A 23,675-nucleotide genomic window follows, 5' to 3' on the forward strand; every position below is an offset into this window, starting at 1 on the left:
AAAGGCAGGCCTGGGATACTGGTGCTACTTGCACTGAAAATTCCTTTCGTGAAAGGTGGGTGGAAGAACATTCCATCACATTCAGTTTCCTGTTCCCATTTCAAATGCAATGATCTGGTTTTGAGGAAAAAGAGAATATTTGTGCTTATATAGTTCATGAGAAGTCTTTTGAAATTTCTTATTTTTACTACCTTGAAGAGTGGTGGGATAAAAAAAAACTGTAGAAATGCAAATATGCTGGCATGCTTGCATTTCCTTTTGTACTTCTTAAAAAATTCATTAAAAAAAAAAAAAGACCTGTGCTCTGGCCTCCTAATTTCTAGTATTCAAAGGAACGGTGACTTCTGCACAAAGTCCAGCAAATATCTTTAGGAAGCTTTAACCCTGTATCTCAGGGCTAGGATTTCTATTTTTAAAATTTTTATTGTAAAATAAAACACAGATACAGGAAATCACATAAAGCAAATACATGTCTTAGTGAAGTAGTCTAAGTTAAGCACCTTTGTGCTTGTAAGCATTACCAGGTCAAGAAAGAGTTTTGCTAGCCACTCCAAAAGCCCCTTATTTGTGCTAAATCCTGGTCCCTTCCTACCCTCTCCCCATAAGTGACCATTTTGGCTTTTCTAGTAATCACTTCCTTGCAATTTTTAAGTTTTGTTACCCAGATACATGTACCTAGATATTATATAGTTTTGCTGATATTTTAAAATTTGATGGCTTTTAAGTCTCTTTTAATCTCTAGGTTCTCTGCCCATTCCTTTATTTTGCTTATAATTTATCTGATGAAGATCATAGACTAATTGAACAGTAGCGTTTTCACAGCATGGAGTTTGCTGATTGCATACTTGTGGTTTCCAGCTTTCAAGATGGGTGCCAATGACCTGCACTTCCTGTCATTCATACGCTTGTATAGTCCCATCCAACGTGGTATCAGGGTTGATCGGTGTGACCAGCAGAATATAGCCAGAGTGATAGTGTGTGGCTTCTGAGGTCTTATCATAAATGACATTGTGCTGCTTCTGTTTTTCTCCCTTAGATTACTCAGCAGGAAGTAAGCCACCACGTCACAAGGACATTCAGACAGCCTGGGAGAGGCCCACGTGAGGAGGAGCTGAGGCCTCCCACCTATAGCCAGAATTAACTTACCAGCCATGTGAATGACCCACCTTGGAAGCAGGTACTCCAGCCCCAGTCAAGCCTTCAGATGACTTCCGCCCCAGCTAACATCTTGACTGTGACCTCCTGTGTGACCCTGAGCCAGAACCACCCTGCTAAAACACTCTTGAGTTCCTGACCCAGGGAAACTGTGAGTATAATAAGTGTGAATTGTTGTCTTAAGCCACTGTGTTTTGGGGTAATTTGTTATGCAGCAGTAAATAACTAACACAACACTCTTGGTGCAGCTCAGTATGTTCCTCTGTCCTCCATATTTCCTGCAATTCAGCATCTGGATCCTGAGATTTGTCAGACTCAGTTCATTTCCCTTTGGCAAGACCACAGGATGGTGATGTGTTTTCCTATCAGGAGGTTCACAATGTCTGTTTGTCTCTCTTTTGATGATGTTACCAGCCAATGATGCCTAACGCCTATATCTGTGTCTTCATCAGGGGTTGCAAAATGGTTATTTTTGAACTTTATCCTGTCTTTTTCATTTATTAGTTGGAATACTTTTATAGAGAAAGATTCTCCTCATTTACTATCTATTACCCACTGGTATAGTTCATAGAGGAAAGGTGGGATAAAGCTTTGATTCACTTTCTTTATTTATCACTTTTTAAGACTACAAATTGGTGTCCTGTCCTCCTATAAAGGTGACAATTATCATCATCATCATTCTAAATATTATTATGAACTCATGTATTTAAACATATTTGATGGATTTCAATCCATGGCAATTATTATCATTGTTAGGGCTCATATCTGGCCAGTGGGAGCCTCATCAAGTTGGTTCCTGAGTCTTTTGACATGATCCTGGCTGCTTCTGAGAGTGTCCTTGCTATCTGGTATTAGAAGATGTTGCAGGTTCTGTTGTGTCGTGTCAGCCTTTTGATAGCAATGCTCTTGGCCAGGAATGCCTGAGGCACTACTTGTGGCAGCCTCCACAGGTGCTTCCTGGACCAGAGCCAGTATGGTGGCTGGACCAGCCCTTGTGGTTCTTAAGATCACAGGATGTACCTTAGCAACAACCATCAGGGAACTTTGAAGAATAAGATTTATTACTCACAAATCTTGGAGGGTACCTGACACACCCAAGGGCCATACAGGGAGGTCGTAGGTAGAGAGAAGAGAAGGAGAAAGCACAGACCTGGGGCTCTACCTTTATTAGAGCCTGAATGTGGGGATGTAGAGTTTTGTGGATTCACTCTTTATTGGCAAATGTAAAGCATAAGAGCGGGAATGAGGGAGGGGGAAGGGAGATAAGGGGTCACACAAGCGGTCAGTTATCTAGACCACCCAGGGCTTTCTAAAAGGGGAACTTCATGGGTGGGGGCAACCTGATTCCTTGTCTAGTTGGTTTACTAGTAGCTGTGTTGTACAGCTGGTTATGTGTTTATTCGAGATGGCTGTCTGGGAAATGGGTGCCTCGTTAACGTCAGGCACTTATTCATCTTGTATGTTTCCTGGCCCAGACTTGGAGTCAGTCGTTTCTCCAAGAAGCCTGGGGGTTTTTTAGTGAGAAATGATATTTCAAGACCACTCTGGTCACTGGGGATCATCCCGGGTGGCCTCGGCCTGCAGCGGCTTGAAGCAGGATTTCGGTTCCCCGGCCAGAGATTGAAATCAGGCCGCGGCAGTGAGAGCTGAATCCTGGCCACTAGACCACCAGGGACAGTGGCCAGTAACAAGGCCCTGGCCCATCAGCTTTGTAGAAATGAATTCCCACAAAGAGACGGAAAGTAGTGCAACAAGTAAAGTGTTTATTAGGAGGAAAAAGAATACATGTGAACACGGGTGGACTCAGAGAGAGAGTTGCGCCCTCGTGGTAGTTTGAATCACTTATATGGGGCATTTCTTCCAGGTTTCCTCTGGCCAGTCACCTTGCTTTGCCGGGCTCTGAGTCCGTATTTGGTTCATCTCAGGGTCCTCCCTTGTGTGCGCGCTCATGTCTTAGGCAAGATGGATTCTGGCGAAGAGGCCTGTGGGTAGATTGACATCACCTACTATGGGGTGGCGCCCCCTCCCTTTTTGACCCCCGAGGAGCCTTTCTGCGCATGTGTAGTCGGGAAGGTCTCCTTGACCTCGAGAGCGAGGAATATGTGGTCTCTTTATCTCTTATCTGGGCAGGGCTCAGCTTCTCCTCGCTCCTGTTCCCCCGCAGGGGAGAAACTCTAGCTGCTCAGCCTGGGGCCCATCTGTGTCCTGCCTCAAGGAGAGCTTTAAAAATCCTGATGACTTGGTTCTCCCACCCACACCCCCCAGATTCTGATTTCCTCCATCTGTGGCGTGGAGTGGCCTGGGCATCAGAATTCTTTAAAGCCCCCCAGGGGATTCCAGTCTCTGGCTGCGTGAGAACCACTGCTCTGGGGGCGGCTTCTCACACTTGAATGTGCGGGCAAATCACCTGGGGCTTTGGTAAAATGCAAACTCTGATTCAATAAATCTGAGTTGCGTCCCAAGATTCTGCTTTTTTTTAAAAATTGGTCAGTGGAGTGTAAATTGACACTTTGAACTCCTTAGAACAATCCAGCACTATCTACCAAAATTAAAAATACCTATGTGCCTGACCCACATTTCCCCCAAAAGATATCATTACTGGAAAACTGGGTTTGCCTCTTGATAGGTGTCGAGTCAAAAGACACAACCAAGCCAAAGTTCGGGAGAAGGATTTATTACTTGCATTAAGTAAGGAGAACACTGGGGATCTTTCCCAAAGCTGTGTCTCCCAACAGCAAAACTGGGGAAGTTTTAAGCTAAGGGTGCATGCGTATTAATGAAGGGGCTTGAGCGGTCAACAGAGGCCAAGCTTTAGTTGATTGAAGTCATGAGGATCAGCAAGGTCAATATTATCATCCCTTAGGTTCCAGTTGATCTGGTGGTTCAGTGCTTCAGGCGAGTCTTTACCGTTGAAACAGAACTGGAAGTCTTTACAACTGATTAAAAAAAAAAGTTTTTTAATTGAAGTATAGTTAATTTATAGTGTTGTGTTAGTTTCAGGTGTACAGCACAGTGATTCAGATATATATATATATATATATTCTTTTTCATATTCGTTTCCCTTATAGGTTATTACAAAATATTGAGTATAGTTCCCCTTGCTATACAGTAGGTCCTTGTTGGTTATCTATTTTGTATACATATACATAATACATATATATGAAGTATATATATACTATATATATAGTAGTGTGCATATGTTAATACCAAACTCCTAATTTATCCCTCCCCCACCCCTTTCCCTTCTGGTAACCATAAATTTGTTTTCTATGTTCATTTGTCTGTTTCTTCAACTGATCTTTGCTGTTGTTACTTCTCTTGTGTGATAACAGGCAATGTTTCTGCATTCTTTTTTCCCTTAAGATCATTAATTACTGAGACCTGTTCAAGGGCAAAGCATTGTGGCCAGGCTTAGATCACAAAACGGCTTAAGCCAAAAATGGCTTCTTTTATATCAAGAAAGCCACGCCTGGTTCTCTTTCTCTAGGGACCCCCTACCCTCTCTGCTTACAGTCTTTCTCTTGCGGACATACACAGGTGCACAATGACATATGTATGCATAATTCATTACATTAGAGTTTGTACAGCAACCTAAATGTCCATCAGTAGGGAACTGTTTAAATAAATGATGGTGCATCCATAGAATGCCATAGAAGACTCTAGACTTCAAACACAATAAGGCCATCCACGTGTACTAACGGAATAATTTGTAAATGACACTGTTACATGGAAATAAGGAAGTAGAAACTATGTAAATGTTGACATTTTTATCAATACAGACTATCTAGGGAGGGATGTGTAAGAGTTGGGAATAGTGGTTGCCTGCAGAGAATTGGGAGACGGGTATCAAATGAAAAACAAATCCAGATTTCGTAAGTAATTCAGGACTTTATTCAAAAGGATTATTGGGATGGGGTGCAAGAGGTGATTGCAGCAGAGCAAACCCTCCCAGCACCGATCTGCCAGCTCTCAAGGGTTAGACGAGAGGCGGTCTTCTTTCCTAGGGAAGGAACCAGGTAAGGCAGTCATGGGACAGTCATCAGAGAATGTCTGCACCTGAGGCTTTGCCTGTCCTCAGGAGGGATTATCTGTTGGCTCAAGCTGAGGGTGGGCCAAAGCTCCAGGGTCTCGGCGAAGGAGAGGAGCTTAACCAAAGTTTGGTTGTCAAGCATTTTGTTCTGATGGACCAGTGTGTACAACAGTTCGTCGAATCATTTTTAAGGCAAAAAATGGGAATTTCGAGCCTGTGTCTGGCCTTGTCGTATGTAACAAGGGTTTGTCCACAAGTCTTATCTAAGTCCCATGGGGAAAGGTGGTTCTTTGCAGTAAGCCTTTTCCCGGAACACAAAAGCATGGGGTTATTTCTTAGCTTTCTGCGGTTTTCCAGGTGCATAGGGCTCGGGTAGAGAACAATGTTGTCATTGGAGACAGAAGGAACAGGGTGTGTTTTTCATGGCATATGTACTTTTGTACTTGTGAATTTTATCTATCCAGAAATTAGAAGTTTATGGACGTCCCTGGTGGTCCAGTGGTTAACGCTCTGCGCTTCCACTGCAGGGGGCACGGGTTCGATTCCAGATCAGGGAAGGTCTGCATGCCGCACGGTGTGGCCAAAAAAAACCCCAGGAAAACAAAAATCAGAAGTTTAAACAAATGCAAAATTTTAAAATAAATTTTAAATGAATAAGTAGAAGATCACAAATTCCAGAAACCTCTTTCCTTGCTACAGTTGAGAATTCTTTCAAAAGGCTCTGGATGCAGAAAGGAGTCTTGGGGAGTGTTTCTTAAAACTTTGGTGAAAGCGCTGAGGTTAGGAACTATCCAGTGTTTTGAATACTCGGTTCTGAGCGTCCGCCCTACAGATGTGAAGGGCGCTGTGGGTGTGAAGGCGGCACACTGCTGGGTGCAGAAACCACTCCTATCTCTCTCTGGGTTTAATTTCACAGACAGGCATTGTACTCCCCACGAATGTGCTGAGTTTTCTTATCTCCACCTCTCCTACACTAGAACAAATCATGAAACAGGAGACAAACTGTAGCCCAAATATATGCAAGTAGAGAATTCCTGTTCCTCTGCTGAAAGGGATTTTGCTGAAGCCCTGTGGTTGTCACATGGAGCCCTTGTTAAGCAGACTGAAGACAGTTTGGCAGAGTTGGAGGATTTTCTCTCACCACTGGGGACTAATCTTATTTTAATCTTCATTTTCGACCTCAGCCAGAAATCTTACCATTCCCTCATCAGCGTGCCACTGTTCCGTCCTACAGGTGCTTAGGCAGCGTCTACACACCCAAAGATGCCGGCCTTGGCAGGACGCAGGTTGTACAGAGCGTTTGTTAACTTGATCTGCCTCATGAGCACCAGAAACTTGATTTCAATCACCAGTTAAAGTTCACGAGTCCACTTCTCTTAACAGTACTTAAAAGGGTTCTCTTACTAAAGATAGCATAATAACAGAATAATTAAACCCACTCTCGGGAAATGAACTGTATACAGCTTTCTAGATTTTTTAAAATTTTATTTATTTTATTTATTTATTTTTGGCTGCGTTGGGTCTTCGTTGCTGCACGTGGGCTTTCTCTAGTTGTGGCGAGCGGGGGCTACTCTTCGTTGCGGTGCGTGGGCTTCTCATTGCAGTGGCTTCTCTTGTTGCGGAGCACGGACTCTAGGCTCGTGGGCTTCAGTAGTTGTGGCTCGTGGGCTCCAGAGCGCAGGTTCAGTAGTTGTGGCGCACGGGCTTCGTTGCTCCGCAGCATGTGGGATCGTCCCAGACCAGGGCCCGAACCCGTGTCCCCTGCATTGGCAGGCAGATTCTTAACTGCTGCGCCACCAGGGAAGCCCCTATACAGCTTTCTAAATACAGTTGTCCCTCAGTATCTGCAGGGGATTGGTTCCAGGACATCCCACCCCCACCCTTTTGGATACCGAGATCCACGGGTGCTCAAGTCCCTTATATAAAATAGTGTAGTATTGTAAAGGAAAATAAAAATGGAGTTGGTATTGCTAAGAGAGCTCTCTAAAATGGAGCTGGGAGACCACTGAGGAAGTGGGACTTACATCTCAGCCCAGATGGAATCTGAACTTTTGACCACTTTCTGTCTTAACGCAGGCATCCAGAACATCTGCACAGTGTTCCAGAAACTCAAGACACTTATGGGACCCTTACCCTAAATAACTTGTGACAGCCTATCCCTTAAGGACAAATACTTCTTTTTGCATCAGAGCCAATCATAATTCTTGCAAGACAACTTTAACAACCTCATGGCTTTTGCCTTTATAAGCCCCTTATCCTTTCTCTTCCCAGGGTCACTCTTTGTTTTACCCAAATCTGTGTCTCCTGAATTGAAATTCCTAAGACCCCAAGCAAAGCTGTTTGTTCTTTACAGCTTCAATACTGATTGTTGTTCAACAACATTTGCATATAACCTACTCAATCCTGCCGTATACTGTAAATCATCTCTAGATTACTTATAATTCCTAATACAATGGAAGTGCTACGGTAATAGTTGCTAGAGTGTGGCAAATTCAAGTTTCGCTTCCTGGAACTTTCTGGAACTTTTTTTTCTGAATATTTTTGATCCATGGTTGGTCGAATCTGTGGATTTGGAGCCTGTGGATACAGACGGCTGATTGTAGTGAACTTGAGCGAATAGAGATTGATCAGGACAAGGCTGGGGGTGGACTAGTTGTGACATCAACTCCCAAGTTGGCCTTAGATGGAAATGGTTGATTCTTCAACAGGAAGGCCTGAGAATATACATAAGAATGTACCTTGCAGACCTCTACCTCTAGGAGCATAGTTAACTAAGGGCCCCAGCAGCTGTGCTCTGAAGCCGTCACAGCGTCTGTGCTGAGGCCACAACTCCCATGCGGTGCTCCCTGCTAGTAACCAAGTGTGATGGGACACTGAGGCAGCCTGTCACTGGGAGACACACTTTCTTCTGTTGGTGGACTTAGGCTCCAACACACCCCAGCAGCTTTGGCGACCCTTCCTTTGTCTGCACAGGAGTCTAGGATTCTTCCACCAACCTGCTCTCCCACTCTCCTTCACTGGGGTCAGACTTACATTGAGGATTGAAGTGGCTCCAGCCTTCCCCAGCATTCTCCCCTGTTTCTCCCACAGGCATTTCCCCTGGTAAAATCCTCGCATGTTTAACCCCATCATGGTGAGTGCTTCGCGGAGGACCTACACTAACCCATGGCCGTATCCAGATCCTTGCTTCTGTCTGCTGACCTCATTGTGGACCTTGGGCCTTCTTGCCTCATGTCCCCACACTGGGGGACGTCTTGTGCCAGCCTTATTGGTATGGTTTCTTTTATTTAGAGGCTCTGTTTCAATTACAGTAAGTCCGCTACATACGAACGAGTTCCGTTCCGACAGCATGTTCGTAAGTCCAGTGTGTTCTAAGTCCAACAAAGCCTAGGTACCCAACTAACACAATCGGCTATATAGTACTGTACTGTTTAATAGGTTTATAATGCTTTTCACACAAAGAATACATAAAAATAAACAAACACAAAAAATAAACTTTTAATCTTACAGTACAGTACCTTGAAAAGTACAGTAGTACAGTACAACAGCTGGCATACAGGGGCTGGCGTCGAGTGAACAGGCAAGAAGAGTTACCGACTGGAGGAGGGAGAGGAGGTGGGAGATGGTAGAGCTGAAGGATCATCAGCAATAGGAGACAGAGGGCAAGCTGCAGTTTCATTCACGCCTGACGTTGATGGCACAGGTACTGGTTCCTTACTGGATTCCATTCTATCCACCCTCTTGAAAAAAACGATCCAGTTATGTCTGGGTAGTAGCTTGTCCGCACCTTTGAAAGTTCGCGTGTAGGGGACTTACTGTATGGTAAGTCTTAGTCTTCTGTGATTTCTGTTCATGAGGTGCACATCCTTTATAGGTTGTGTTTTTAAGATTTAGATTCTGCTGTCCCTGTTACAGCATAGATTTGAGAAATTCCATCAAATTACATCTCATCTTTGATAGAGGCTGGAAAACACTGGCTGCCATTCCCCAGTGACTTGGCCTGTCTTTTGTCTGTCTCTGTACTGCAGAATTTCAGGACATTCTGGGCCTTGCCTTCAGTCTAAGTTGGACTGAAGTTGTTGAAGAGGGTTAAAATGGTAGGAATTTTTGGTGCAGGGAGAGCAAGTTACAGATTGAAAATGACCCCAAAAGTTTCCCCTGGCCCAGAAGTCACTGACTCAGTGATAATTCAGGTGTCTGATTCTGGTGTACCCACTGACTGTTTTACTACTTAACCCCTTTACAGTCATTGTGGGGCTACACACATACAGGTCATATCATTTCAGTTCATTGCAAATTATTTTGTTGGAATGGAATTTTGCCACATCGAATATTGAATAATATTAGTAGAAAACTGTGTGAGTTCAAGAACATGTTCATTTTGAAAATGAATCATCTCTACATAGGAAATGGTAATATTATCTCCAGGAAGGGATATTGAGTGATGAGAGGACACAGGCAAAAGGGAGGCTGACTTTTGGCCTAAACACTTTGAATTACTTTGGGCTGAGGAAGTATTACTACTTTTTCTAAAAGTTCTTAACAACAGAAAATGAATTAACTCATGATGAGCAACCAAACAATGAAAATGTGATTCTCCTTCGATTATTTAGACCTTTCCCTTTACCTAACCGATTGAATCTTATGCTTGGTCTGCTGCCATCAAAATTGGATGGTGAAAACAAACAAACAAACAAACAAACAAAAAAACTGGATGGTGACTGGGACTTCCCTGGTGGTCCAGTGGTAAAGAATCTGCCTTCCAACGCAGGGGATGTGGGTTTGATCCCTGGTCAAGGAACTAAGATCCACATGCCGCGGGGCAGCTAAGCCCACGCGCCACAACTACTGAGCCTGCGCGCCTCAACGAGAGAGCCCACGTGCTGCAAGCTACAGAGCCCACGCGCTCTGGACCCCGCGTGCCACAACTAGAGAGAGAAAACCCGCATGCCACAACTAGAGAGAAGCCCACGCGCCGCAATGAAGAGACTGCGCTCTGCAACGAGAAAGATCCCGCATGCCGCAGCTAAGACCCAACACAGCAAAAAACAAAAACAAATACTACTGGATGGTGACAGTCCTGCTTGACTCCACCTCTAACTCTACTGACTACCATCTCTCTCCTCTAATGCCTTTCTGTTCGCAATAATGTAGAATCTAATTCTCACTGCACCTTCACTCATTTGCTCCTGGGAATGGGTATTAGTTTAACCATCTTTGTTTTCTGTGATGGTCAGCTTTCAGTTAAAGATGATAAAGTCTTTAAAGGGTCCATGTAAATGTATAGGCACAAAAGTACCTCAAAGAGAAGGTAACTATCTGTAACGTGACGATGTTCTTCCCACTGAAAAAGTAAAATATCCCTATGTCTTTAAAAGCTGATGGCTTTTTAAGCGGGGAAAGGCTGTTAACAGAGAGGTACGGCACTTCTAAACTAACATATGGAAAGTATTATAGACCAAGAAGTGAAAGAGTCCTGAATTACATCCAGGTGGTCTCCCTGGTTATAATTATAAACACTTATGAAATCATCGATGTATAAATGCAGCAATACGAAACCCTCAGCTCTTGGCCAGAGGTGAGCAAAGATTTTTTTTTTTTCATTCCAAAGCCAATGATTTCTATTTATAACACTTCCAAGCTGAAACTAGCATTCTCATTACATGTATTCATAAAAATGATAAATGGGCCATTTCCTGATGAATGAGCAGATTTCCTAGCATTCAATGGAAAATAAAGTACAAAAGAGGGAAAATGTCACTGAGCAAACACCTCTGTTCCTTGTCGTTCTGGACTGACTACTGAAAGTGACATGAAAAATGAGTATGGGGCACTAATTTCAGGGCTCCTAAGGGTAGGGTCTCAGGTGTAGCAAAACCAAGAGGCACTAAACCACTGCGTCTAACTTTCTGAACTGAGGCTGAGCCAGCCCTGTGAGGAGAGGAGAATGGACATGGTCTGGAATAATAATACGAGACCTTGGAACACACGAGGCGGTGCCTAGGAGGTTGCTAATCCATGGTACTGTAGGAGGAACGGCTGCTGTCAGACCTGGGGTGTTAGCAGAGTCAAAATCAGCGACTCTTTCTGAGTTGCTAACTGAATTTAGGGTTGGTCCTGGTAAAGTGAGTCACCTTTCCAAATCTACAGTTCTTCATCTTTTTTATCAGTGCTCCTCTTGTATTTCTCCAGCTTTCACAATTCCTTGTCTCTCTCAATGCTTCATTCTCTTCTACAATTCTCCAGTCTCTCCCACGATTCCAATTCTTTCCCACGATTCTCAGCCTCTCCCCAGTTGTCTCTTCTCCCTCACAAATGTACATTTTATCTGCTATTCTCTCCCATCATTGTCTCCCACAACCCTCCATACTCTCCCGCACTTCCCCGCCTCTCCCACAGTTGCCATATTTTCCTACAATTTCTTGTTTTACCTTACAGTGTTACGTTTTCATTTTCTCTCACAGTTCTACATTCTCTCACAATTGTTTTCTTCCACAATTCCCATCTCTTCCCTCAATTCTCTTCTCTTCCTCAACTTGCCATTCTCTCATATTTCCCTGTGTTTCCCCCATTTCTCCATTCTCTCCCATAATTCCCATTCCCATCTCTCCCACAGTTGTCTGCTCTCCCACAATGCCGTCTTTCCACAATTCTCCATTTCCTCCCCCAATTTCTTATATTTCCTACAATTCTCTATCTCTCTATGATTTTTTTAATTAATTTATTTATTTAGTTTTGGCTGCGTTGGGTCTTCGTTGCTGCACGCGGGCTTTCTCTAGTTGCGGCGAGAGGGGGCTACTCTTCGTTGTGGTGCGTGGGCTCCTCATTGCGGTGGCTCTTCTTGTTGTGGAGCACAGGCTCTAGGTGCACGGGCTTCAGTAGTTGTGGCGTGCAGGCTTCAGCAGTTGTGGCTCGCGGGCTCTAGAGCGCAGGCTCAGTAGTCGTGGCTCACGGGCTTGGTTGCTCCGCGGCATGTGGGATCTTCCCAGACCAGGGATCGAACCCGTGTCCCCTGCACTGGCAGGCGGATTCCCGACCACTGGGCCACCAGGGAAGCCCTCTCCATGATTCTTTTTACTCTTTTATAATTCTCTTTTCCCCCATTCCCCACTCAACTGCCCTGTCATTGTTTCTCCCGTAATTCCTCATTCTCTTGCCCAATCAGAGGCAGCCCCCACAATTCCCTGTTTTCCCCACAGTTCCATGCCTCCCCCTCCCCCACTCATCACTGTTCCCCCACAATCCCCTGCAGCCTCCCCCCACGTCACCATAGCCCCCACAATTCCCTGTTTTCCCCACAGTTCCATGCACCCCCTCCCCCACTCATCACTGTTCCCCCACAATCCCCTGCAGCCTCCCCCCCCACGTCGCCATAGCCCCCACAATTCCATGCTACCCCTCCCCCACTCATCACTGTTCCCCCACAATCCCCTGTAGCCTCCCCCCACGTCACCATAGCTCCCACAATTCCCTGTTTTCCCCACAATTCCATGCCTCCCCCTCCCCCACTCATCACTGTTCCCCCACAATCCCCTGCAGCCTCCCCCCCACGTCACCATAGCCCCCACAATTCCGTTTTCCCCACAATTCCATGCTCCCCCTCCCCCACTCATCACTGTTCCCCCACAATCCCCTGCAGCCTCCCCCCACGTCACCATAGCTCCCACAATCCCCTGTTTGCTCCCTCGGTTCTGCATTCTCGCCCACAATCTCCCTACAGCCCCCCCAATTCTATGTGGCCCCCCACAATCCCCCACTTGCTCCCTCAAGTCCTCATTCTCTCCCACAAGTCACTGTTTCTCTCAAAATTTCCCATTCTCTCCCACAATTCCGTGTTTTCTCTCCCACTTTTTTTCTGTCGGGCACTTCTCTGTGCTCTTTCCCAATTGTCTGTCCTCTCTCTGTTTTTCATTCTTTCTCACGATTCCCTGTTTTTTCCACAGTTCCATAGAGTTCCTACAGTCTCCATTTTCTTCCACAATTCTATATCTCTTCTACAGTCCCCTAGCCTAAAATGCTCTATTCTCTTAGGATTTCCCATTCTCCCACACAATTCTCCATTTTTCTCTCACAATTTTGTTTTCTCTCAATAGTCTACATTTACTCTCACACTTCTTTTTCTCTGTCGATTCTCCATTCTCTTTTAAAGTTCTGTTTTCTGCCACAACTCTCTCTCACAGTTTTCCATTCTCTCCCACAATTCCTTGTCACTCCCACAATTCTGTTTTCTGTCCCACAACTCTTTATTATAGGACTTGACACAAAATTTTGTAATTATGTCTTAAAGTGTGTATTTCTCTTACCTATGAGTTTTCTGAAGTTGGAAAATATAAAATATATATAAAATGTATATATTAAGTTGTTTAACCTCTGTGTCTGTGCTGGTCACAAGGCAGCCTGCCCACAGGTGCCAGTTCACACACTGTTTTATGAGATGAGCCTGTGCCAGAAGGGAAAGCAATTTCCTTCATCAATAAAGTCTTTCTGTGAAAACAAAAAAAAAGTCATCCTGACTAAACACTTTGCTGAGTGCCATATCAGATTTACATTTTGGTATAAGCTTTTTGTCTTAGTTTAGACCAGTAACTGGCACTTCCTGGAGTGGCACTAGGGTAGCACTGCCCTTTATCACTTACAGTCTAGATCTTATTGTATAGCGGAGCAGTCGCTGAAGCGGTAAGAGGGCAGTAAAGGGATAAAGGAATTAATCTGGAACAACATGATTTATTCTACTGTACTTACGGAGCATCTGTGACATGCCAGGTTCTGTGTTAAGTGCTGGGAATACAAAAGTAAACATTCTGGACACAGTCCCTGCTTGAAGGCCAGTTTCCTTAACCAGGGCACAAGGTACCTATCTGCTTGCTCAGAACTGTTTCTGCACTGACCGTGGCCACCTTAGTGGTACTCAATACCAAAGCCAAGATGTCCATTGTGGATCTGGGCACCTGAAGGTCTCCCCCAGGCAAAGTCAAGGAGCCTGTGAAGGAGGCCACTGATGCAGATATCACCACATTGTGCCTGTGTCTATCGGAAGAAGAATGAGATGGCGGAAGCCACCGAAAGAAGGTTGTGAAGAAGGAGGACCTCTTCATCATTGACAAGTTACGGCCCCTCTTCTTTGAAAGAACCTAGTGAAGGAAACCTATCAGAAGACCCTCAAGGATCTGAAACTGGACCATCTGGACATTTATCTTAATCACTGGGATTATAGCCTGGGGATGACTTTTCTCCAAAGACAATAAAGGCAATGTCCTGGCCAGTGAAGTAACATTCTTGGTTGCCTGGGAGGCCATGGAGGAGCTGGTGGATGAGGGGGTTGGTGAAAGCCATTGGAATCTCCAACTTCAGCGACCTCCAGATCAAAATACTCTGTATTTAATTTGCTTTAATTTAAAATTTTAAATTGCAGTATAGTTGATTTACGATACTGTTAATTTCTGCTGTACAGCAGTGATTCAGTTGTACATATATATACATTCTTTTTTTTTAATATTCTTTTCCATTATGGCTTATTATAGGGTTTTGAATATTGTTCTCTGTGCTATACAGGCCTTGTTGTGTAACCAAAAAAACTGTGGAACAAGCCCGAAACAAAATACAAAGCAGTGACTAACCAGATTGTCACTTGTACGTCATGCAGGAGAAATGGAGCCAGTCCTGCCACTCCAAGGGCATAACTGTCACACCATACAGCCCTCTGGGCTCTCCGGTGAAACCTTGGGCCAAGCCAGAGTACCCTTCCCTACTGGAGGGTCTCAAGGTTGATATTGCTGCAAAGCACAAAAACTACAGGCCAGGTTCTCATCAGGTTCTGTATCCAACGAATGTGGTTGTAATCCCCAAGTCTGTGACACCAACATGCATTGCTGAGAAATTTTAGGCCTTGACTTTCAAATTGAATGATGAAGAGATGGTGATCATACTCAGCTTCAGCAGAAACTAGAGGGCCTGCACCGTGAACCCTCTGTCTCATTTGGAGGATTATCCCTTCAATGCAGAATATTGAAGCTGAATCTCTTGATTAGATTGCCCGGCAGGTGTTCTCCGTTCACTTCACTAAAGTCTAACTCTCTCCACCAGAGTCCTATTTTAGCCAAGCTAATCTGAGATCATATTGAGCCTGGCCCTGCTGTAGGCCAGAATCTAGGCAGTGTTGTATACTGGGAGCAGATTATCACAAGGAGATAGGATTCAGATAAGCAACTTACAGTATTTTTCACTTATTTGACTTGATCGCCAGGGAACTCTGCTAACACTGAGAATATAAAGATTAAAAGAATAAAGAATAATAGTGCAAAAAAAAAAATCCCTGCTCTTATGGAATTTACTTACTAGTAGACAAATAGATCAACCCACCAATGAACAATCCAGTACACAAACAGATAAGTAATTTCAAAATGTGAAGCATCATGAAAAAAATGAAACAGCTAGTGTGATGGAGATTGAGGGGTGGTGCTGCCCATCTCCTGGGATCTTGTTAGAAATGCCGGATCTCAGTGCCCTCCCCCCACTGCCCCCGCTCTGTCTTCCCCTCCAAACCACTGGGTCCAAGTCTGCCTTGTAACAGGTTCCCCAGGAGATCCGTGTGCACAGTGCAGATTGAGAACCCTGGATACAACCTCAGATGTGGTCGTCAGGAAGACCTCTCTAGCAGAGGTGGGGGCATTTTAGCTGAGACCTGACTCATGAGAAGGACCCAGCATGTAGAGATCAGGACAAAGTGGTCCAGACAATGGGAACAGCAAAGGAGAGCTTCCTGTGATTGGAATGAACAGGGGAAGGCCAGCAGGGCCTGTACGGGGTGAGTGAGGGCAGAACGTAGGAGAGGATATGGGGACTGGAGCGTGCTGGGCTTCTTGGGGCGGGGGGTTTGCATTTTCTTCTAAGTGAGATGTGAAGCCATAGGAGGGTTTTAAAAAGAAGAGTTACTGACCTGACAATAGGGAGAATTTGCTTTTCTCAACTTTGCTCTTCACCACTCTCCAGTTATGCCTGGACACCTTCACTTGGCTCCCAGCCAGCGCTGCCCTTGACCTTCACAGTCTTTGCTAAGGCCTGAAGGCACGAAGGCAAGTTCCTAAGACACAGCCGGTGGGCGTCCTTATAGCTCAGTGTTCCACGGGGTCTGCATGGGTTCACCAGGACTCGCCGCATCGGTACGCAGAGGGACCGTGTCTGTATCATGTCTCTCTCAAGGGCCAGGGCTGCCTCTCACTCTTTGAAATAAATGCCACTGTTCTTCAGAGGAATTTGTTGCCAATGAAGTTACGTATTGCCAGAAATTATCGTTCTGTTGAACATTTTCAACACCGTTATAACAACTTCAGAGGATAGGCTATTGCTAATCAGTAAATCTCAATCTTTTGTTTATAAATGATAGTTCAGAGTCTCTTCTCAAACGCCTACAAAGAAAATTAATCTTTATTCATTAATCTATTTATTAATTTATTCATTTGAAGAATGCTCTAAGATTGTGGATACCTATCTTTTAATGTGGATCAGTCCCAACTTTTTGTCTAAACCCTAGTTCCATGCTTCCAGATGTACATAGGACGTCACTTTTTGTTTTTGTTTTTTTTTGATGTGGACCATTTTTAAAGTCTTTATTGAATTTGTTACAATATTGCTTCTGTTTTATGTCTTGGTTTTCGGGCTGTGAGGCATGTGGGATCTTAGCTCCCTGACCAGGGATTGAACCCACACCCCCTGCATTGGAAGGCAAAGTCTTAACCACTGGACCACCAGGGAAGTCCTGGACATCACTCTTTGAATAAGTTTCTCTTATTTCTTTCTCCTACAAATGTGATGCCTTTTTTTAACTACTTGCTTTCTAGCAGTGGGAGGTTCCCAGATGAAAACCTTAGGATTGTTTTTTAACTTTTGTTCCTGCCCTCTTATTATTTATATCCATTTTGTTATCAAATCTTGGTTTTCTTTTTTTTTTTTCTTCTCTGACCCTTTTCCCTCAGTTGCTACTGCCAGAATCCTAAAACCTTCATTTTTCCGACAAGGTCCAGGCTCTCCATACCTATGGATTATATATAGTCCCTGGAGTACAACTCTAGGAATGAACAGGACACCTTGCTGTGGCCTCCTTAGAACCATTGTTGCCGCTTAGACTTCAGGATGAAATGGTCTGTCCTGTGCCTCTCCAGAAGTAAAATGCAGGAAAAAAATCCTCAACTCTACAGCTCTAAACTCAAAATAGCACCTTTATAACATGCAAAGTATGGGGTGCTGTCAAAACCCATATTTTATTTAAAACAGCAGTCCTGTCTCAGCCAACTACAAACTCTCTTAAAAAAAAAAAAAAAAACTTTAAACTCTCTAAGGTCTGGAACCATAACTTTCCTGCCAGTATGTTTCCTTCCAGATATATATTCTTTCTCGCAACTTAAACCCCAAAGGCTCCTCGGCTTCTTTCTGCTGCTTAAATGATTGATTTTGAATGTCAACGTTTAGAGTACCCAGAGGTTGACATTTACAAAGTCTTTAGCTATATTTTTTTTGTGTCATATACAACTCACTGAACACGTGTGTCATTTGGGTTTTTTTCTGGTTTTAAATAGTAATGTTTAAAAATTTTTATTGAAATATAGTTGATTTACAATGTGTTAGTTTCAGGTAGACAGCAAAGTGGTTGAGTCATTATATATGTGTGTGTGTGTGTGTGTGTGTGTGTGTGTGTGTGTATATGTATATATATATATATTCTTTTTCAGATTCTTTTCCCTTATAGGTTATTACAAAATACTGAGTATAGTTCCCTGTGTTATACAGTAGAACCTTGTTGTTTATCTATTTGTATATAGTAATTTGTATCTGCTAACCCCAAACTTCTAATTTATCCCTCCCCCCTTTCCCCTTTGGTAACTGTAAGTTTGTTTTCTATGTCTCTGAGTCTGTTTCTGTTTTGTAAATAAGTTCATTTGTATTCTTATTTTAGATTCTGCATATAAGTGATATCATATGATATTTGTCTTTCTCTGAAGTACTTCACTTAGTATGATAATCTCTAGATGTGTGTCATTTGTGACTTTCCTTTTTTTATACACTAAGGACAGAGCGTTTACTAAAATGACAGTCATCTATTCTGGGTTTACAGTGGGAAAGGCATCTTGACAGGAAATAAAGCATTGCCTATGATATCTGATGAGGCCCTCATACCCAAAATGTTTAACACCCAGTTAAATGTTTAAAACTGTTACTTTGAATCAACTACTGTTCTGTCTGTGAGGACCGTCCACAGATGAATGTTTAAATGGGTTTGGTGTCTCCCATATCTTCTTCTTCTTTCTCCAAAAACTCAGACCAAATGACATGCTTATTCAGTTAAGTTTCAGTTTTTTTTGTGTTCCGGTTCTATTTGAAAAAATAAAAAAGGTGTTTATTTGGCATGGCTTCATTAATTTGGGGGGAAATATCTTCCATCAGGTTGCAATTTAATGTTTTTCAATTTAAAATTCCAGGAAACAGAGACTAGTTGGGTCCCACCATTTCCAAGGCGAGTTGATCTCTTACCAACTCTTACTTGGGGAAAGAGAAACTTGAGTGCAAAATGGACTTTTCAGATCACACATCAAGGCTGGTCTGCTAAGGCGGGGAAATGTGCCCTGGCAGACATAAGGAGTGTGTAAATATAACTGGGTGGGGCTCACTGCTCTTCCTTCTAGAGCAGGGATCAGCCAACTATTGTCCATGGGCCTGTCCACAGCCTGTCTAGGAGCTAAGAGTGGTTTTTACATTTTTTAATGGTTGAAAAACAATCAAAAGAAGAATACTTCTTGACACATAAAAATTACATGAAATTGAAATTTCAAGGTCCATAAATAAAGTCTGATGGGCACACAGCCACGCGCATTCATTTATGTACCGTCTCTGGCCGCTTTGGCCCTGCAGCAGAGGAGTTGAGTGGTGGTGACAGAGGCCATACAGCCTGCAGAGCCTAAATCATTTACTCTCCAGTCCTTTGCAGAGCAAGTTTGTCACCCCTACTCCGCAGGATCTTTTCTGCCACTGTCCTTTCTCTCTTTGAGTCCTTGTGGCCACACCCCTGGGTTGTCTCCCTCTCAGAAGATACAAAAAGCATGTTCCTCTAGGAGGTTAAGTTGTGTAGGTCTGCATTAGCCTTGGTCTTGAGCAAAAGGAGTTCTTCAGGATTACCTCCATATAATCCTCGACTAGAGGAGGGCCTAGCCCTAAGCCAGCGGTGAAGAGACAGAGCGTGGATATTCGCCTCAGATGCTTCGAGTGCCCTGTTTCTCTCAGGGGAGTTGTCAGGGAGAGGCACGGGGGCGGGACACTCATGGAAGATCCAGGTCTGGGGATCTGTGAGTCCGTGCATCTGTGCTTAGGCGCAACCAGCAGCCCAGCTGAGCCCGCGGGTGATAAACAGAACCTCTCTGGCATAATCTACATCGTCAGAGGGCGGGGTGTGACTGCCACCACGGGAAGCCCACGTGGGCGGAAAGCTGGGCTGCAGAGTCCTCTCCAGCATCGTGGCGTGAGGTGACATCTGTTGCGGAATATGGGGCGGGCGTGGTGAGACGAGAGGGTGCTGCGGTTCGCCCGCTGGAGGATGTGTACATACATTTCTGTAGCCCAGATGTCTCCAGACTCTCCAGGCTTCAGGGATAACTTCCTTTTCCAATTACCAAAGCCTTCAGCCCCCGTTGAATGTGGAATCCAGTCGTGCCAGGTCCCCTTTCCAGTGCACCGGAGTTGAGAGGTGTGAAAGAGGTCTGCGTGGTCCCCCGATCTGTTCTGGTCGCTGCTTGTCTCTTTCCCTTGAGGAACAAGCTTTAGTCTTGCTGCTCTCGTCCGTCGCCCTTGCCTTCTGACTTTCAGATCCTGCAGGAAACTACCGCCCCTCTCACGCCTGTCTGTCCCCGTCACAGACAAGTGATTGTCCCCTTCCCACCTGGTGGTGGACGCTGACAGTTCTCCACCCACATGCCCTTGGCACCCCTTACACTGGGGGGCACGGTGCCTCCAGTGTGTGTTCCTCTCAGTAGCCAGCACCTGCATGTATTCGTAGGCGGAGCAGCCTCCAGCTGCCTGAACCCACTTTAACCGCACGTGGGAATTTATATATTCCCCAAGAATAGCCCTGAACCCAAGGCTGATGAATGAGAAGGTATCAATACCCCAGCTCCTCTGCACACTGACTGGGGCAACTCTAAGAAATGACCCTCGCTCTCTCCAGAGCTCTCCTGTGGAACTTTGCCCAATATCGCATCCTTGCCTGTGCAACTTCTCCTGGTCCTTTTTCCCACCTCCCCGTTGACTTTCCCTAGTAACGCTTATGGCTGAATCTCATCTTAGGGTCTACTTATGGGGACCCAATCTTAGTTGTACCCTCCCAAGGGACAGTTGCCCTCAGGAGTCAGACAGATGAGATGGCACGATGAGCGGAGGGAGGAGTTGTCAGTTGTTTCAGATCCCCAAAGAGAACTTTTTGCAGAATGTTCACATCTCCTTGGGGCCACCAGACACTAGCGAGGAATCCTGGAGACCCCCTCACGCTGTCACGGGGGATTCCACTTCTGCCAGCAGTAGTATTGTGTTCCCAGAAGAGTGGCTTCCTCTCTGAAGACCGTCACGTGTGTTTGTAGATGCCGTCTGTTCTCGGGGAGTTGGGAGGAAGGAAGGTACAGAGGAAAATATAGGGGTATAATCTATTTGGAGAAAAAAGGTAAATCTGTAACGAGGAAGTTAATAACACAAGTCACAGTGAATGGCAAATTGGTGGCAGGAAGTTCTTCCCTCCTGACCATAAATATGCTCCTCTCTCTGATAACCTGGAAAATAATTTGTATTGACCAAGCTGCCAGGGTTTGATCCTGATTTCTCTGCTTACTTGGACAAGTCCCTGGATGTCTGTAGACCTCAGTTTCCTGATGGGAAAAATGAGGATGATAAGTGTCCCTATATCATAGGCTGTTCTGATGGCCAAAGGCAAAAGTGTTCGCCAGGGGCTTAGAGTTTGGCCCATAGTAGGAGCTCATAGTGAGCGGTTGCTATTGTCGCCTTCTTTTAAATTTATTCACAGAGTTACCTGCAACTTTACCTTCACTTCTTTCCAACCCACTGCCCTTATTTAACTCAGTGGTACTTTAGTACCTTAGATTCGCCTCAGGGGCTTTTAGAAAAACACTGACATCTGGAAGCCAGGGATATACCTCCCACCAATTTAATCAGAATCCCTGGAGATAAGTCCTAGGGTCTAATGCATATTTTTGGTAAAGTTTTTCAGATGGTGCTAATGGACAGGCAGGATGGAGGACCAGCCATAACCTGTCCAAAGCTGGATTCCACTCCCTGAGCCCCTGGAACTGTGCTAGAAAGCCTCCAGGGGCCTGCCTGCCAAACTCAATGGCCTTTTTCTCGTCATCTTGATCTCATTGAATCTGTTGACATGGTTGACTACTTTCTTGAAAGTTTCCCTTTCATTTTTACTTTCTTTTCCTCCCTGGTCTTTCCTACTGAGTTTTCTTCACTACTCCTTTCTTGCCCTCCTAGACATGACCATTCTGTGAAAACCACTCTCACATCCAATGTTCATAGCAGCATTATTTATAATTGGCAAGATATGGAAGCCACCTAAGTGTCTATCAGCAGATAAATGGATAAGGAAGATGTGATACACACACACACACACACACACACACACACACACGCGTGTACACACAGGAATACTACTCAGCCATAAAAAATAATGAAATTTTGCCATTTGCAATGACCAGGATGGATTTGGAGGGTATTATGCTTAGTGAAATAAGCCAGACAGAGAAAGACAAATACCATATGATAACACTTACATGTAGAATCTAAAAAAAAAAAAACTAGTGAATATAACAAAATGGAAACCAACTCACAGGTATAGAGAACAAACTAGTGGTTACCAGTGGGGTGAGGGAAGTGGGGAGGGGCAAGATAGAGGTAAGGGATTAAAAAGGACAAACTACTATGTATGAAATAAGCTACAAGGATATATTATACAGCACAGGGAATATAGCTGATATATCATAATAACTATAAATGGAGTATAACCTTTAAAAATTGTAAATCACTATGTTGCACACCTGAAATTAATATAATATTGTAAATCAACTATACTTCAATTATAAATTTATTTTATTTATTTATTTTTGGCTGTGTTGGGTCTTCCTTGCTGCACGCGGGCTTTCTCTAGTTGCGGGGAGCGGGGGCTACTCTTTGTTGTGGTGCGCGGGCTTCTCATTGTGGTGGCTTCTCTTGTTGCAGAGCACGGTCCCTAGGTGCGCGGGCTTCAGTAGTTGTGGCTCGCAGGCTCAGTAGTTGTGGTGCACAGGCTTAGTTGCTCCGTGGCCTGTGGGATCTTCCCAGGCCAGGGCTCGAACCCGTGTCCCCTACATTGGCAGGCTAATTCTTAATCACTGCATCACCAGGGAAGCCCCTATACTTCAATTAAAAAAAAAAACCCGGGACTTCCCTGGTGGTCCAGTGGGCAAGATTCCATGCTCCCAATGCAGGGGGCCCGGGTTTGATCCCTGGCTGGGGAACTAGATCCCACATGCCGCAACTAAGAAGCCCGCATACCACAACTGTGAGTCCACATGCTGCAACTGAAAGATCCAGCATGCCACAGTGAAGATCCCTCGTGCCACAGCTAAGACCCGGTGCAGCCAAAAAAAAAAAATCCCTCTGACATCATGAGCCCTAGCTCTGACCTTTCTTGTGAGCCTGCAACTTGCATCTCTAGCTGCCTGTTAGACACCCCAGAGGCCCCTCCAATTTAAGCCAATCCCAATCTCCTGATCAGAACCCTGGCTCTGCCATTTATTTGCAGTGAAACCTTGGACAAGTCACTTAACCTCTGTGTCTCAACTCCTCATCCGTAAAATGGAGTAACCACAGTATCTACCTCTTAGGGTGGCTGTGAGGAATGAGGATTCAGTTAGTTAATTCAGGTAAAGGATTTAGCTCAGGACTCAGCCCATAGTGCTGTCCACAAATGTTACCTTTGCCGTTCTTAGCCCTGCGCCTCCCGCCTCAGCACCCCCGGCGGTATCTGTGAGCCGTGGGCACTGCAGCCTTGCTGAGACATGAAGATAATTGAAAACTTAATACGATTATACACAGCGTAGTTAGCTTTTTTCGGTAACTCAAACCTAGGGCGACCAACCACCCCAGTTTGCACTGAACTGAAGGTTTTCCTAGGACGCAGGACTTTCAGTGCTAAACCAAAAAGTCCCAGGCAAACTGAGCCGAGTTGGTCACCCTGTAAGACAAACCCCAGCCCTCCCCACCCAATTCCAAAGAATTTAGAGCAAGATTAGTTTATCTACAAAATTGCCTTGACTTTGCCCACAAGGGTAAAATGGTAGTATGATATTGAGATTTATGATAAGAAATAGATGTATTTGGTCTTTGTCTCCTTCCTGGCACAGAACTCCTAAAACCTTCGGAATTTCCTAGGTAAAGGGAGCGATAAAGGTGTCTTTTG

The 23,675-nt window shown here is 44.6% G+C and overlaps 1 pseudogene across 1 annotated transcript in view; it reads left to right on the top strand.

Annotated features, from left to right (window-relative positions):
* Window positions 1-23,675, top strand: part of LOC309620924 (aldo-keto reductase family 1 member B10-like) — a 164,575-nt pseudogene that overhangs the window by 31,474 nt on the left and 109,426 nt on the right. The window contains exons 3-4 of the transcript XR_014249865.1: window positions 14,056-14,559; window positions 14,765-17,856. The product of XR_014249865.1 is annotated as an aldo-keto reductase family 1 member B10-like (transcript). The remainder of the gene's footprint in view (window positions 1-14,055; window positions 14,560-14,764; window positions 17,857-23,675) is intronic.

This window comes from Balaenoptera borealis, assembly GCF_965194805.1.
Source record: "Balaenoptera borealis genome assembly, chromosome: X".
Lineage (NCBI taxonomy): Eukaryota > Metazoa > Chordata > Mammalia > Artiodactyla > Balaenopteridae > Balaenoptera > Balaenoptera borealis.